The sequence below is a fragment of the Erithacus rubecula genome (assembly GCF_903797595.1).
Source record: "Erithacus rubecula genome assembly, chromosome: 10".
Classification (NCBI taxonomy): domain Eukaryota; kingdom Metazoa; phylum Chordata; class Aves; order Passeriformes; family Muscicapidae; genus Erithacus; species Erithacus rubecula.
The window spans coordinates 2835929-2854072 of NC_136662.1; the positions used below are offsets into that span (position 1 = coordinate 2835929).

Sequence of the window (18144 nt, forward strand, 5' to 3'; positions counted from 1 at the left end):
AAATGATACCAAAATTGGTCCGGGGCGGCGAGGGGGAGGGAAAGCCCCCGACTTGTTTCAGCGTATCATACAATGAAAGTGATCATGCCTTGTTTTGTAATTCCACTCGCCAGTCCTTTTTTAACTGATATCTATGTGAAATGAGCTGAGGTTCACGGTCCAGTTAGGAGCGGATAATACATTCATTGTCCTGGCAGCAAACTTTTCCTCTCACTGGAAGAATTCACGCTTGCCACAAGAATAATAATTACAGAAAACTAAAAATGCGCTACTAACGAATTAATCCCTAACGGACAACACGCTAACGAGGGCAGTAATGATTTGAGGACTCTCTTCCTCGCAACAGGACTTGCATCTTCTGCTACAATGGGCTATTGTGCATCCTCCTAACTCACTATACCTCTTATAGATTCAAGATGTCAAAGGTTGTCTGGCCCGGCTGACCATGACATGCTAGTTAACTCGTTCTATGGAGCACGTTGGGACTTTATTGAAACTTTAATTGTGCCCAAAAGCAGCTAGAGCCAGACTATGTGGGATCTGTAACACATGGCTCCAGGTCAGCACAGCCCGGGAACCTGTTCTAACACAAACAAGCGGAGGGAAAAGTTAGATCGGGGTCTTGGATGAAAGGCAGCACCTCGCAAACCGCGCTCCTCTCACACGTGATGATTTTACACCACGCCACGACCGCACCGTTCCAGGCTTTTACAGGGATCGACTCGCTTTGTAACAGACTGAACTTTCCACCTTCCCTTTTTACAAAATACTGCATGGTAAAAAATGCACGCGCACACGGACGCTGGAAAGCAGCAGATAAAATAAAACAAACTGAGCGTTAGGCAGCCGACTGAGACAAGTTATTCTGCACAACAAGGGTTTTTCAAACTACTTCTTTGCATACTTTTTTTTTTTTTTTTTTCCCTTAAGGAGAATTGAAAAAGCTTCCCTCTGGAAACTGTAGTGCACATTAACAGTCTCCTGTTACACGGGGGAAAGCACACAAGTGGGACAAGTGTGAGGCTGCTCTACTGAAGAGTGTGAAAAAAATCAAATGTTAATTTGATAAATGTGAGGTCTGGGACATTTTGTCAAAGAGGGAGGGAAAGTAGAAAAGGGAGAAAAAAAAAAGCAGCCCTGCTGCCAACTCACCATCCACCAAGTTCTGGCCGAGATGTCGTAGCAGAGCTGCCATTTGATGGAGCCGTCGGAGGTTTTCCCTGCCATTATGCTGTCAGCAAGCTTCATCTGATGCTAACTCACGGGAGATAAGACACCTAATTGAGAAAACATTTGCACTGGCATGTTGGGCAACATGTAGCCCGGTCCATACCATATGGAATCATGGGTAAAAAAAAAAAAATCTCCTTGACAATGAACCAATCTCTCACAGACCCAGTGGCAAGGTGAAGTGGAGATGAAAAGTCATCTGCTCCTAGCACTGTCTTCTCCTCTCTCTCTCTCTCTCTCTCCCTCTCTCTCCCCCTCTCTCACTCCCTCTTTTTTTTTTTTTTTTTTTTTAAATAAGAACCCACTGCTCAACATCAAAGAGAGGCGGTCAAAATTAGGGCTTCATCACTCAGATGATTTTGGTCTGTAAGGTTTTTCTTTCCTTTCCTCTTTTTTCTTTTTAAAGAAGAATAAAGAGATTTAATAGGACAAAGGCAGGTAGTGGACTGTGGAGGGAGATCGCCACAGGCTATTAGCCTAAAATTTCTGCTTGACAGATGGAACTGCTTAGAGACTATCATGCAATGTTTTGGGTGGTTTTTTTGTGTGTTTTGTTTATTTTTTTTTTTAAAGACTTTCAGTCTGATTCAGTATCTGTTTATCGCAGCTACTTTTCTCATATACGTGACTGGGGGGGAAAAGACTGAGCAAAAAAAGAAAAAGGATTGCGTCTTTCTTTCTTTCTTTCTTTCTTTCTTTCTTTCTTTCTTTCTTTCTTTCTTTCTTTCTTTCTTTCTTTCTTTCTTTCTTTCTTTCTTTCTTTCTTTCTTTCTTTCTTTCTTTCTTTCTTTCTTTCTTTCTTTCTTTCATAATTGTGCATATAATAATTTAGGCAGTGAAAGGCGAAACAAAAGTATAAACTGTCCAAGTTAATTTCTCCATCCAGTGACAGGCGCTTTCTGAAGGAATCAAATGATCTTTCATTTTTTTTGAGACCCTCAAGTTTTGGCTCTTGATTGCTTCTTGATTTTGGATATCAGATCATATTGTTTAAATGAATGACTTTTCATATGAGGGTTCAAAGTGCCCTCTAGGAACTAACAATTTCCTTTTTATATATTTGTAAAATATCATTTTGCTACAATATTTTTTTAAACATAGTTTTAAATGTTACATTTCTCAATCCCATCAGGTGACAACTGCCAAACTCACAGTGGTTTGTTTCTCCCTCCTGCAAAACTTCTCTGCCATGGTCAAAATTTAATTGACAGATAACGTGGAGAAAGACAGCCCCAAAACAAACTACTTTAAAAAGTTATGAAATCCTGTTATTGTCTGATATTAAAATCTTTTCCTGCCTAAAGATTATCACAGATTTTCTCATCTCATTTTCCCACTTCTCCTGGTGCACTGTAAACCCAAGTGAAGTATTACTTTTATGACAGCTGACTATTGAGCAGGCAGTGAATGTTTTCCATTTAAATCCCCCTGCTGTGTCACACGGAGTGACGGTTGCTCGGCTGTGACCACCACAGTCCCTGACAGGGCACTCCAGCCTATACAGCAGAGCCTTTCCTCAAGTGCTCGAGAAAATGAACTTCTGAACTGGCAAACACACTCTCACCAGGAATATTTCTTAGGGCTGCGGAGCTACCGCTGATACAACTCTCTCACTCAGAAGCAGCTACATTCTGCAAATATTTTAGTGATTTGAACACAAGAGGAAAGTGTATTAAAAACATCCATTCAATTTTAAATATTCATTTTTCTGTTTGTATCAAAAAAGGGCCGCTCGTGGGTGCACAATTCTTGTTTGGATTATTTTGTATATTAACTGTTGTTTAACTAATTGGCTACAGCAAAATCATAATTCTGGGCTGCACAGATTATAGAACTGCCATTCAGTACAGGACAGAACTAACTTTTACTGAGCTTCAATAATATCCTTGCATTTCTGTGATGTGTTAGATTATAAGCAAATAATTTAATGCAAGAACGAGCTGCTAATGTAACACGCAGGAGTTTGGGGTGTTTTTTGCCCCAGTTTTACAATCTTCTTGGACTACCACATCAGTGAATGATCTATGCTACTACAGCATCCCAGTTTGCACTTTTAGCTCCAGATAGCAGGTACAATCCCACTGCTGTTTACAGGAAAGGGTCTGACTAGCATGGGAAGTGTTAAGTTTTATTCTGAGTCCAGAAAAAAAAAAAAAAAAAGATGGACACTGTGCCAGGAACTGTCCTTGCTCTGGCTAGCCGAAGTATTTATTGTCTTTTGTTACTGCAGGTTTGCTAACACTACCTGTCCTTTCAGTCTCAGTGCTTATTGAAAAAACTCTCTCTCCAAATAATCACTCAAAATATGAAGCAAAACTCTTAGTAATAATCAGCCCTTGAATTGGTGTCAGATTCAATTTCATTATGCTCTCTCTGCTCCTACCTCTCAAACCCATCATCTTACCCACCCTGCTTATTATTTATTTAGTATTTCATACCCAGTTGTGCTGCATGTCATTCCAGGCAAGTTCTGATAAATCTGTATTCTATATGGGATTTTAGCACCTGATGTAGCCAGAGATCTACTGACAAACTTTCTCTGGTTTGCTGTATTAACCACTTCTTCCTTTACCAACATATGATTTTACCTCCCAATATTAATTGTAAACACACCAACTAAATATTTTTTTAGAACATACACTTTTCAGATTATGAATGACAGAAGCATGAAACCATTTCCTTCCTGACAGTGGAGTGGTTATGTGCAAAGAAATGAGGAGTGCTGTTGGTTAACAGCGTTTTAAATTCAGAACAATTAGGTGCAGTTAACTTTGTCATTGTTCTTTCTGATGCTGGGGATGGTGAGTTCTTACCCATAGAGCAATTACTCCTTTCATAAGCTGTTGTTAATAGCATTAAAACAAGATTAAATACAACATGTTAAATATTGCAATTATTGTGGAAAATAAAATTATTTGGTGAGCATAATGGGGAGCAAATCAAGCATTTAACATGATCCAGGAAATGCTACTCCAAACAATTGCATTTGTTTTATGCAATTTTTCCCCTTTGATTGCTGACAGATGCCGTTTTGGAAACAAACATCTAAGTAGTTTTCCTTCAATCAGGAAAAAAACCACACACCAGAAAATGGCTACATGTTTTGAATTTAACTCTTGTCAATCAGCATTCTGCACAACACTCTCTGTGAATAGTACTGGGACAAAACGATGCCTTCCAAAGACTAATAAGCAACAAAGATATTTGCTTCTAAATCAGATCTGTTTCGAAGAAAGAAAAAGCTTTCGTGTGGCATCTACATTTGTGCAGACACAGCTGCAAAATAAAAATGCTTGCAGTATAGTGGTATTTTGAGCTGGAAATAAGTTAGGTGTGTGTGTGTTGTGTGCAACAGGAGATTTGTTTTCCTACAGCTTTAGGCCTCAAGCAATGGATGGAAATACTTGCCAGCTTCTTTCCGACTTCCTACTGGAGAAGTGGCCAACTACTCACAAATAATTTGCTTAATTGTTGAGCAGAATTACCTGCTACCTGCCACAGCTCACACAGCATGAGCAGGCCTCTCTATCTTCCCTTAGCCGAAAGTTTGGATGAGGATATTGTTGTTCCTATCAAGTGCGTGGAACCAGAAAAGAATGCTAAAAAAAGGCTAATAAAGTATATTGATTCAGATGACTGTATCAAGCTGGCATTTTACAGTCTACTGGAAACCAAATGCATGAAAGCATTAGAAATGTTGGCATAGTGGGTGGTTTCTCCAAATGTTGGCTTCTACTGTTCATGTCAGTAAAAGAAACACGGTAGAATTGCGGGCATTTTTAGGATCTGATACCTCATTATTAGATTATGCATTACTTGCACGGTACCCATTTCTTATTAACCCTCTCTTCCTTCCCCTTGCCTCCCCTCATTTCTCCAGTTGCAATTGCTCAGAACCTTATCAGCTCATTGCAACAGTATGATTTAGATCTGTTCCGAATTTCGGAGGCGTTTTCCTTGGGAAGCCTCAATTTCAATGAGTTACAAGGAGGATTTCCTTATCTCGAACAGTGACAATTAGTTCAAGTGCCATGTGAGAGCAGGCAGTTGATTTTTGGGCAGCCTCTGAACTGATGCAAAGTTGCTGACAACGAGTGTGTTCTAGCTTTTGGAAATCCTATAATCCTGGCTTCAATCAAGAGGATCTGCTGTTGCTGAAGGCGTAAACAAGGAAGGAAGCAGCATGTGACCACTGCTGCTGCACCTTCAAGGACTCCTGAGCCAAAATGAGTGCAGTGGTAAAGCTTCTACTGGTTGCTTATAGTTACACACGCATTTTGGATGATCTTCCTGAATCCAGGGAAAGTAATCCTTTGCCCTCTGCAGGAAAAGTTGGGTTTGGACTCTGCATTCTCCTCTGTAGCTCTGTTGTGTGTGTTTCTCTCTGCTCCCCTCTCACTCCTCTGATTTTCTTCCTACCATCTGTATTCCCCTTTTGCCTCATCTGAAACAAGCCTCAAGATCTTGTTTCTGACAGAACGGTCTGTCAATATGGAAACACACTGACATCACAGACAGTGCTGTGACTTCATGTCTGAAAAAACTAGGAGGAACAGATGAAAGGACTGAAGGCAAAGGAATGACACATACAAACATTTAAAAAAAAAAAAGTAAAAATCCTTTTCTATCAACCCAAAATGCAAAGGAACATAAACCAGATTTATTTTAAAATCTAAATATAACCAACTATTTCTTAATCTGTGACCATAACTTGGTACAACATTTCAACATGTTCTTTATCCATGAGAGGTCCCTGTCCCCCAGGAACAAACACTTGGCTGGCTCAAGGACTGTGTCACAGCCAACGTGACCTCGAGAAGGACTGAGCAGGGTTCATTAAAAAAGGCCAATATCAAGCATATATTAGGAGAAACCTTTAGAGGGAAAGGAGGAACCCTGCCCTGGACTAATCTGTACCATTTAAGTAAATGCAAATTCATAGGATTTGAAATAAAAGTATTCTTTGAAATCACAAAGTCAGTTTGTGTGCAGCTGGATCAAAGGTAGCATTGACACAGTGGGTTAGGGATAGAAAACATACACAGAAATTACTGAGTGCACAGTAATACGTTATTATGATTTTCTTTTTTCTTCCTAGAATTAAATATTAACAAAAGACCTAACCACTATTTCTATTACTAGCACAGGGGTTTATTTTGTAGAAGAATTTAGGATGAGTTAAAAGCCCCACATTTCCATTACTATTTGAATTATGTATTTGAGTTCCAGCATTAGAGAACATGCAGAAGATATTGCTTTCCTGCCACCTTCGGAGCCACTGCAACCCCTTAATAAGGAGATTCATAAACTAGTAGGAGAGGAGCTCAAGAAAACTAAAAGGTTAATATATTCTAACTAGATGTTGGGTATAGAATGTCAGATCTGTCAAATTTCATTACAGTTTGGTGCTCAATGAAAAAGATTTGATTTCTTTTGCCACTGTCCTACTATGTTCAAGTCACACAGTGCCAGCAGCAACCAGCCAACGACCACAGGCTGGCACTGAGCGGGCCCGAGTGGGAAGCCAGCCGCAAGGACCATCTGTTTCCGATTTCTAGCGAAGCCAAGATGTGCAGTGAAGTGCATTCCATTCACCCAGCCAGCCTTCTCCCTGCTCAAGTTATTAGTGTTACAAGTGAAATTATCTTTTCCAAACAGCGGGGGAGCTATAATCCTTATGGAACAAGGCTTTTTAAAAAGGGAAAAAAAAAAAGAGGAGGGGATTAAAAAAAAAAAAAAAAAAAAAAAGGACAGAAAAAAGGCCCCCCAACACTCCCCCCTCTTCAAACATCTTTTGTCAAAGTTGTCGATGACACTGTTTGTAAATTTAATTGCCATGTTCACGGGTTTTATAATTTTAAAGGATGTTTTATTAAGAACTATATTCTCTAAGGGAAGAATGTGTACGTCAGTTCATGGGCTCTAATGTAATAAACCATTCAAATATATTTAGAGGGTTATTTATGAATAAAGTTAAAAATGACAAGATGAATGCTCATTTAAGTCTCTTTAACATGAAGTGCCTTGAAAAACATCATAGGTTTAGAAGTATAATTTAAAGTGCGAATGCATAAACAGCGCTAATTACATGCTACTTACATTGTTTCAATATGTAATGCATATGTTTAACCTCGCAGAGGAAGGATTGGTCTTGGCACAGCAATCGTGGGGATTTAAGGGTATGCTAAACTGATAACTGTAGAATGAGCTCTGACACAGGATATTGGTCTCCTACTGTTACCTAAATGCCAGGTGAAACCAAAGGATTTATACGAGGGCGGGTGGAAAGGGGGAGGGGGAAAGGGAAAAAAAAAAAGGCTACACAATGAGGTGAAACTGAGAAGTTTATTTTCAAAGGGGGAAACATTTATCCTTTGACACCATTCCATTCCGGTGACTTTATTTCTAATATACCGTGAGATTAATGATGTGGCTACTGTCACTGTGTCTGATGAACACTGGCAGAGCTGTGGAACAGTTGCTCCCCCTACTATTATTGGACATATTTGTAGATTGGCATCTATATGATGAACTCGTTCCATGTGCCAGCCAATTGGAAAAAATCTTATTCAGGAGGACAGAATTCTCACTTTCCTATTGAATTCTATATGATATCCACTTGGTTTAAGATTGGCTGATAGATTTTTTTTTTTTTATTAACAATGTTTGATAATTTTCTTGTCATATGATAATCTCAATATGATTCTTATGCAAATCAGTTGTGGATACTTAAGGAAGTAAGTTATCATCAGGAAAAGGATCCCTGACGTGCCACAGGTGGGTCAATATTTAAGTCTTTGCTTAGGGAGGGCACAATTGCTGAACATGGCCATAATGTTTCACTATCCCACCCCTAAAGGATTTATTCATTCAAAAGTAATCCCATCCTAAATGAAAATCCAGAATAGCTTGTTCCATTCATTTTCTTAGTCCCTTTCAATCTGTTTTTACAGACTAAAACTATTTTCATGAGTGGACGATATAACACATAAAATGCAACTGTTGAGTCACCTGAAACCTGATAATGAGATGAGCCCTTTCTTTGGGTTTTACTTTTTTCTCTGTATCTTCAGAGGTGCAACTGGACACTGATAATCTCTGTTCCAGGACATTATTTGAGCTGTGGCTAAGCTGATATTAACACAAATCATAACCTCATTCCAAATTTTCTCTGTATCCAGAAACATCTGCTATAGCTGCACATGTTGCCCAGCTTTAGGATGCCTTGTTTGCCATGAGTAAAATATATTTCAGGCTGTGCCTGATAGCTGTGAGAAATAGCCCTTCAGCATCTCTCCATGCAAGCTCGTTTCCATGTAGGTCAGGAAGAGAGGGGTGCAGAAGGACCCAAAAAACACAACTGGGAGCTGGGGGAATTGCTGCAGCCAGATTTAATATTTGAGAGCTACAGGGGCTGGAAGAGGGTGAAGCCAGCAAGTGAAAATGCATAAACTCTGCACATTTCTGTCATTAACTTTGTCAGACACAGGATGCTGAGTGCCAGTGCTTACTGAGCCAGTGGCTATTTGTGCAGGCAGAGGCAAGGGTCACTGTCCAGTTTGTAGATAATGCCACACGACTGCTTTTGGATTCAAAGACTGAGGCTTCACATGCTGTAGGAAACTAATCTCTGAATTTATCTTTTTGCTTTTTGTTACTGTTCATTTTTATTGTTTTTTTTTAATAAGGGTTGCTACAAGTGGCTCATAGTGGAAAAAAAAAGATTTTATTGTTAACCAGGAGGGACAGACAAGTCCTCAAATGTTGCTGGAAATGGCTTTCTTGCACAAGACCTACTGAGTTCAGTAGTGCTGGTGGATTTTCAGACACCAGTGCTAAATCACTGCCTTTTATCATCTATAGCTACATAAAAGACTGAGACTACTCCTTCCTAATGAGAGACTTCTGTAACACTCTCTGCTTAGGGCTATTCTTAAGGAATAGGGAATCCAAGACAGATGTGGCAGTGACCATCATATTACTCTCGAAGACCAAATCCCCCAAAGCAAAGGAAATATGAACAATTAAAACAATAAATACACGGAATCATAGGAATTTCCAGTGCCCTCAGTTCTAACTCTAGTTCCACACATTAATTTATAATTCTTGAGCCATGAATAAGTAAATCCTCTTTTGTTCAGAGAACAAGATTAAAATGCTACTAATATTAAAACCACTCCTGTTTGCTGGCTCATACATCTATTTAAATACCTGCCTATTTCTTTGCTTCACCTCTTGAGTGTCACTTGTCCTCCTGCTAATCTCAGCTGACTGGCAGCCAGCAGGCTGAGCACTGCAGGTGAATACCTAGAGAAGTGCTTTGGCAGGGCTCAGCTCTGTGTAAGCAAATTTTACAAGCAAGTCAGGCATAATCTGTTGAAGTGGCTCTGGATTACTGAATATTTAACAGTAAGATAACACTTCTGTGACTGCAAAGATGTATTTACACTCCTGTGTAATCTATGGCACTGGACATCACATCATGGAAAACTCTGAATGAAGTTCATTCAAAACACATCACTCTAAACAGCTTTTTTTTCCCTCCAGTTAGCTGATCATAGAGACAAAGGAACTTCAGAAATTAAGTCTGTAGCACATGTGTCTTCTGGTGTGCTCTTTATATTATCAGAATAGATTATAAAAATCTGCAGGAATCTTAGCTGATAATAAAAATCAATACATTAAAAGAGCAGAAATTTTTCAACTAATCAAGTTGAAAATTTGCCACAAGCTTAGAATTGATAAAACTTGATTACTTTATGTATTTGAAAATCAAGTCTTATTCAATTTACCATGTACTGCCAGCAAAGAGGATGTTATATAGAAATTATTTGGTACTTTTTCTTGTATCCACTGGACATCCCCATTAAAACAACACAATATAACAAACATAATTCTTTATGGCCTTAATTCTGAAGACCCAACTTTTTCCTTGTGCTAAAGGACTTTCTTTTGCAAAGCTGGCTGACAGGTATGAAAAAACTGGTTGACATTCTAGGAAACAGTAATAAAAGGATGCAGGAATTGCAGAGTGTTCCTTGATGCACCTCCACCTTTTCCTAATGCAAGGATCCATCACTAAGAAGACAACACTTCTGTCTAGAAAGGCTCCTTCAGAGAGGGCCAGGAGCATTCCTGGGAGTGGGCAAAACAGGAGGTGGCTCTTCTCCTGCCACTTCACCTGCTCCTTACAGGGCTTCTTGCTTCTCTGTCCTGGCAGGAGTTTGCACAAAACCAGAAATGAGTCTGGTGGCTGCTTTTATCTCCATAGATTCACTTGAGGAATAGCTGTGAACTCATCTCCATGTTTGGGATCAAAGGTGCTCAGTGTTAAAAAGCTCAGGAATGATTTCAAAATGTACTTTGAAGCCTTCCTGGTGGGAGCAGCTGAAATGTGTGTCTGTATTACTAGCTCTAATACTATGAGAACAAACACAAGCTGAGTCACAGTGGACAACAATGCTGCTGACAAAATGTTTTAAACTGCAAACTAAAACAACAATGGGATTATTTATGGACTGTAACTCTTATTTTAATGTCAATAAATGTACTGGATAAATTCCCCTTCATTAGCTGGAAACCTCAGAAGGAAACAGAAATATTCTGGTAAACCACAAGCTTGTTCTTAGCAAATAGATGGCTACATTTCCACTGCTGAGGCATAGCCAGACTGTTTCTGCACTGGGATAATAAATCTCTGGGAGTGAAAAACAGAGCCTATAAAAGCAAGGCCTACAAAGTAAGGGTGTGAGACACATGGCCCTCAAGCCTCCAGAGGATGGCATTAGAAAGTATCAAAAGTAGGTTTTTTTTCCTTTTTATGAATGGAAAATATGTTTTCCAAGATCTACCATTAAACTCAAAACAAATGGTTGGAATGAGTTCCTGTCACTATGGGAGGTGTTTGCTCTCTTATCTACTGGGCTTCAGACAGCCCAGACAGAGGGAGTTGCTTTGACTGCTGTGTGCTGCAAAATAGGAAAAAAAAAAAAAAAAAAAAAAGGGGAAAAGCACAGGAACAATGTGTTACACCTCCCTGATTCCTGAGATGTCTGAGGTGCTAAAGAAGCAGCTCTCTGTAATATCTGCCTCTATAGATATGCATCAGGGCATGGCATGCACCAAATATAGGGTGCTCTAATGCTTCCCATCCAGCCTCCTGACACTTCACTCTTGCTGGTCCTGAAGAGAAACAGAGGACCCAGAATTGCCCCTGAGCTCTCCCATCATGGGAGAAATGCCATCAGATCAGCTGAGGCCAGCCTTCCATTCCTTGAGAATGCTTTCCAGAGGCAGACAGAACAAGGCACAACATCTTACCAAGTAATATTGATGTCTCCTCATGTTTCTAGAGCAAATAGTTTCATGTCAGGATGGAAAATCCAAACACTGCAGTCACAGATTGGTTTTTTGTTTTGCTCCTCAGCACTTATCTGTCTTTACTTTTCCTTTCTAAATCTGTGGTTCTATATCTTATCCTGCACCTAATGGCTTGTAAGCTATTTCCAAGATGGAAAATGTGGTATTCTCTTATCTGTGCAGCATTTTGTTTATTTATAGCATGACACTAATGACACCTTGAATTTGCTTCTGAGTTTTTTTCTTATTGTAAAGACAAGGCACACAAACAATCATGTCTGGGTCTAAGTACATTCCTAACCCCATTCAATTTATTTCAGATGCTGAGTCCTCAGGAAAAGAGACCAATGACTAATAAATCAGGTGTTTCTTCCTTCACCTACTGGGATCAATAAGGAGCAGGAGAAAAAAGTTCTTGTTTGCATGAGATAATGCAGACAAACAACACCATGTGGTGGGTAAGAACATATTTCAGGCCCTAACCTTTGCACACAGGCTCAGCTTATTGAGAGTAACTTGTATTTCAGCAAGACTAAAAAACTATTTGCTCACGAGGGAATACAGGGGTATGAATATGGCTGGCATATTCTTGAATGGCACATAATCTCATTTTTATTGAGCAGTTTTGACTTGGGCTTTCGAACCTACAGTACCTGAATATGTTCCAAATGAGGCAGAAAGAGAGAGGGACAAGAGAGCTCAGCACCTTTATGCACAGCCCCAACCCCTCCAGTCAGAAAAGGATGGTATTTTGCCTAAAATATCTAATTTTGTCTTTAAAATAAACACAAAATCAGGTTCTTTCTTATAATTGCTTCACCTAAGAATATAGTAATCACCTTCCTAAAAGGAAACATCTTTCACTACAGCTTATTTGTGTTGGGAAACCAGGGCTCTGGTGAATCATCCAAACCATTATTCCACAGTGGATTAACCCAGACAATACTTATCAAAAATGTCACACCACAAATATGAGCCAGGAATACATTACTGGGAAAACTGCTTGGACCAATGTAAAATTAGAGAAAATGGGAAAGTATTATGTATCAAACAATGCAAAACACTTGCACAGACTATGAACATACATCACTATAACTGCTTTTATATTAATTTAACCCAAGTAAAAAAAAATTAAGAAAACCATTCAGTGTCTCATCAGATTGCATCATTCTGATAGCTCCACACAAACCCATATTCTCCACTCATACCTCTGCCAGTACCTCGCTGACAGCAGTCACATTTCCATCCTCCCTGGGGATGGGACACATTGCAAGTCCCATCCTTTCACCTCTTCACATCCCCTTGTCCTACTCTTTCTGCACTTCATTATTTCTCAGACCTGCAGTCATCAGTTTCCCCAGTCTAGATCACTGTGCTCAGCAGTCTTAGCTGCACTCAGCAGCAACACAAACTTATCCCATAGGTATTCCCATCTCTCCTCATAGCCACACTTCTGCTCAGACCTCTCTTGCTCCACAAATGGTCTCTTTTCATTCTCAATGCATTTCTGGTTTCTTTTTCCTCCCACTTCATTCTGTAACACCCTTGCCCTGCCCCACTGGAGTTCTCTGGTCATTCCCACACCCACCACCTCTGTGGCAATCTACAAGTCAGAAAATGCTTGATTCATCCCTCTTAGCTGGGACAATATAACACAAAGATATATAGAGAGAAACAGAGAAAGCCAGATGTGTTCACTAACCTCTGTGCTTTTTGCCTTTTAACACCCCAGATTATTTGGAGCAGGGATCTTATTAACTCTATTTATACTGCACCTAACACATAGGGGCCATGAATGGGGATTCGGTTTCTGGACTTTTTCATTCCGGAAAATAAATTTTATGCTAAATAAATCCTTACAGAAAAGATATTGGTGAAATCTGTCTTGTTCTAGGATTTAATAACAAATGTACTATTTGGTGCATAATAGGCAATTCATTTTGCTATGCATTTACTCTATTTAAAACATAAAGCACTTAAGGATATTTGGAGATGCAAGACTATTAGAAAATCAATTTCTATTCTGGTTTATAGCCCAACCACTTAAAATCTTAATTTGCTACAATTTACTTTCTGATATTCTGACTCGTTAAAGTGGATCAGCTACCTCCTGAACTCTGCTCATATTCTTGTTAGAGCTAAATTATTTAATTATTGTCTACCACATCCACTCTCTCCACTTGCTTATTGCCTACATTTATGCATTTACAGCATCAATTCAGGTTGTTTGCACTTGCTTGAGAACCTGCTGCCTCTTTTTCCAAGGTTTGGAGGAGGGAGGCTTTGGTTTCACTGAGGGCTATCCCATTCCACTTGACAAATAAACAAACAGCAGAGTAACTGGCAGGAAGTCATGTCCCTTTGGTGAGCAGGGCTCCAACTCAGCAGAGGGCAAAGCAGGCAGCATCATTTTCACTCCAGCACAAAGTGTCCATTCTTGACTCTTTGACCAAAGGAAGCAAAAGCAGAAGGACGACGAGCACAGCACATCTGCAGGGCTGGGTTTCACAGGAAGTTATGCAGCTCCTCCACAGATAAGTTTCACTGAAGAACAAAGACTGATTTTGTTCAATGCTCCGAGAATGCTGCATTGAACCTGGACTGGGCTTTTCATTCCTTGAAAATGAGGCTCAGAGAGCAAAATCTAATTTCTCCCTCACCCTTGTTTAAATTAGCTTCACGATTTTCATATCAGCCCTCTACTTACCATATCAAAAAAGCTTAAAAGACACCCACTCCTCTCCAACTAAGTTTACATGTTTTATGTATTGATTTTAGCAGACTACACACAAGTTGGTGCATCCAAGATAAATGTCAGAGCAACAATGACTAAACCAGTTACATGAAATTTAGTCTCTGATATAGAGCTACCTAAAAGCTTAAGAAACAAAATATTTATGACCAAGAGCAAGACAAATGGTGCAATAACACATTAGCAGGCAGTATTGTCACTGATTGCAAACATATTTTGAGCTTACATATTTCATGTACACCCTGACCTCAGAGGCATTCTACCCACTACAATTGGTTTTGCAGCAGCTCAACATTTACCAGGAGATAATGAGGTGTGTTTTTGAACGATACAAGCAGCATTAGATGTAGTGGGAGCCAAAAACATGATCATATTAAAAGCAAATAGCAGAGTAGATTACCTCTTGCCCTCTCTTTTAGCTTGAGCAGCATATTCCAATAAGTGCAGAAGAGACACTGTCAAGTACTTCTTTATAGTTTCATTTTCTTTTTTTTTTTTTCCTAATCTCCATTGCTTGCAATGCCCTTGCCCTCTTTAAAAGCTGCAGAATAAAATTCCTTTCTCAGTCAATTTTGTACTCTCTCCCTCAGCAAAGAATGACAAGGCATAAAAGAAAAAAATAAAAAGCATGAAACTTCATCCCCTCTCCAAAAGAAAAGATAAAGGTTAAAGATAAGTTTTCATCAAAATTTAAAGGAAACACTAAGTTCAAAAGAAGGTCATCTGCCCTGCCTCTAATTATTGCTCATTTCCACAGTGCCCAGCTCTGGGAAAATAGTGGAGCATTTTATAGCAAACGATAGCTAACACTGAGCACAGCCTTGGAGATTCTGCTCTTTAAGGAGGGCAATAGGATCTTTTCTCAAAATATTTCTTGGGCATTTTTGGAGTAGAAGTTTTGAAAAGGAGAACAAGGCAAGAGTGGTCTGGGGGAGGTCCCTGGATCTGAGCAGTATCACTATGGCAGCTCAGTGATGCATAACCCGAGAATTCCCCTTGGTGGCTGCCTGATCTGGAGTTGGGCTGGGAGTGGAAGCAAAGGCTGTTTGTGCTGGCTCAGAGGCTGGGAGCCCCGTGGGGCAGATGGGATCACCTGGGAAGGTGGGCTGGAGGCTGTGTGTTTACTCTGGCTGGGCACTCCAGAGCTGGAAGTCATCTCCGTGAAGGAGAAAATATCCAGAGCCCCTGAATTTATAGGTTGGCAGCCTTCAGGGGTTTTTTTTTTTTTCCCCTAACTGCAGTTGAGAAACTGTCTCTGGGTGGTTATTGATAGAAATATTCCTTCAGTTTCAGGACTGATAAGATTATGATTTTTTTCTGTAACTTAAAAATCATATTTCTGCAGACTGTTATTTAAGCACTTGACCCTTGGTGCTGTCTATCACATACAGGAGCACTCCTTATGATTTAGCAGAGTTGGAACATGGCATTCACAGTTGTGCACTTTTCTGTATAAAGCATATCATTTGCATGTGCTGGGGGACTAAATTTGAGTTAATCACTTTCTCTCTTCGTGTGTTGCAAGTCTGTAAAACAGCAGCACGAGGAAGAAAGGTCTCACCACCCCACCTCCCTTCCCACCTTCCAGCCACCATGAGTGATTCAACAGTTAATTGCATGACATCACAGCAGTGATTACTCTCCAGTAATAGTTTCTCCCTTGTGTGACAGTGGGCATTTCAGTCAGCAGATGCCATTGTGGCAGTGACAAAAAAAGCTTTGCCTGCATCTTATTTGTACTTCCTGCAAACTTCACCAAACTTCCTCTTTTATCCTTTTCTTTAGGGATCCACAGGAAAGCAGCTCAGCTCCCCAGTACACCAAACAAGCTGATTTCTCCAGCCCAAACTCTGATACATTCAAAATGAATCCTGAAAGAATCAGAGAATGATTCACAGCATAGCCACAAGTCCATTATCACAGACAAACCCCAGCCTGCAGCTGAAGTTACTCTTTTGCCAAGGAAACAGACAACTGCTATTCAAGTAGAAGTAGCACATCACCTTGGGAAAACTGTTACACAAAATCACATCTTTCTACCTCTGGGGAGAAAACAGCAGTTGGCAGCTGCCTCTGGAGGGAAACTACATGGAAGATCTGCCCCAAGATGGTACTTTCTGATCCCACCTCTGATCAGTGCGGTGGCCAAAGCAAAGCCACTGCCTCCTGCTTCCCCCGTGCCCCTCTGAATTCCCCAGGCAGCCAAACTGCTGTGGATGTGCAAATAGTTCAGGACAGCCTGGCCACCAGGTGAAAGAAATTACTTCCACTACATACAGAAAATACAGCCACGAGAAGACACATGGTCTGGGGCAGGGAGCTGCTATGAAGTGCACTCTGGGCAACTGGGCATGGGTCTTTTCATCTTCCCAAGTATCCACCAAACTGTCCAAAACTCTGCTCTTTGAGAAGATATGCAAAGCAGAATGTGCATCATTTATTGTGTCCAGCAATAAACAAAATATTAAGTGCATTTTTAATGCTGTAAACCTTTTAAAAGACTTTTTAAACCTTTCACTGTGGGACATAATTAAAATTGTTTTGCTATCTGCAACAGGCCTGGCCTCCAGTCACATAATTAAGCAGTCACAAATTGCAAAATTGGTTTGTTTGGTTTCCACACCACACAAATACTGATAAAAGCTTTTTTTTGTTTGTCAGTTAGTGCACTGTAACTTACAGGTTATGGGCAATACATTTTGGCAAATTTGGAGCTTGAAGACCATATCCACATGTCCCCATGTTTTCCCCACACTGGATACTTTATTCAGTATGCTCTCTATGGTTTCAGTGGCTGCATGCATCAGATAATGTAGCAGCTACAACTGGAAATAAAAGATTTAAAGCATGTTAAGCATAAAGGATTTTTTTCTTTCTGTCTGAGACAGAGGGTTCTATTTCCTGTAGCCAATTTTTCCATCTCCAACCACTGCAAGGACTCATAAGCAGCAGCATATGCAGAGTGACTGGCTACATTTTATAGCTCAGTTCTTACAGACACAGATATGTGTCCTGCAGACCAGAAGCACCATATGCTCCAGGAAGTGTTGGGGCTTCTGCACCATCTCATGTGCTCCTCCTGTTCTTCAGACTGCCCAAGTGCACTGAATAGCCAAAGCTGTTCACCTAAGAAGTGTGCACCTTGTACCCATGAGAATTATTTATTCAGCAATAAATAATAACAAAAAAACCCACTCCCCACTCCACCAAAAAACCCCTAGATTACAAGGGAGAAAACAAAACTATATCAGAAATGCCTAAGGAAAGAGAACCCAACATTTTCTCATGGGTTTTCCAGACGACCTAGCAGCAAGTTAATGCTTAAGGCCCCACAGGACAGTTCAAAATGCATATAAATATTTTTGCTTGCTGTCAAACACACCAGTTAACTGAGGTTTTAGATCCCAGCTCTGAACAAGGGTCTATGTAAAACATCAAAATCCTTGGAGGATCACCAGGAAGAACATAAGGAGGATACAATACTTCCATGTACTTTTGTGGGTGATAGGGGGAACAACAGTCTGCTCTTTGAAGAGGAGAGAGACTTCACAGTCTGTATTTGCATGTGCATTCTACAGCAGGATTTCCAATGTACCCAAGACCAAATGTCCAGACTAAGAAGTTTCTGGAAAGAGGAAACATCTCAGTGTTGAATATACCATGGCAGGGTGTTTCATCAGCAGTTAGCTCATGAAGTGGAAGTAAAGAGAATGTGACAGCAAATGAAACTGCTTGAGGAAACAAACACTGGGACTGTGCTCCAGAGGCTGATTAGTTCAGAAGGTTATCAAGTTCAGTATTTA

The 18144-nt window shown here is 40.1% G+C and overlaps 1 long non-coding RNA gene across 1 annotated transcript in view; it reads right to left on the reverse strand.

Annotated features, from left to right (window-relative positions):
• Positions 1–1146: 1146 nt before the first annotated feature.
• LOC306805808 overlaps positions 1147–18144 on the reverse strand; it is a 58306-nt gene continuing 41308 nt past the window's right edge. The window contains exon 4 of the long non-coding RNA XR_013775299.1: positions 1147–1277. This is a non-coding gene — a long non-coding RNA (uncharacterized lncRNA). The remainder of the gene's footprint in view (positions 1278–18144) is intronic.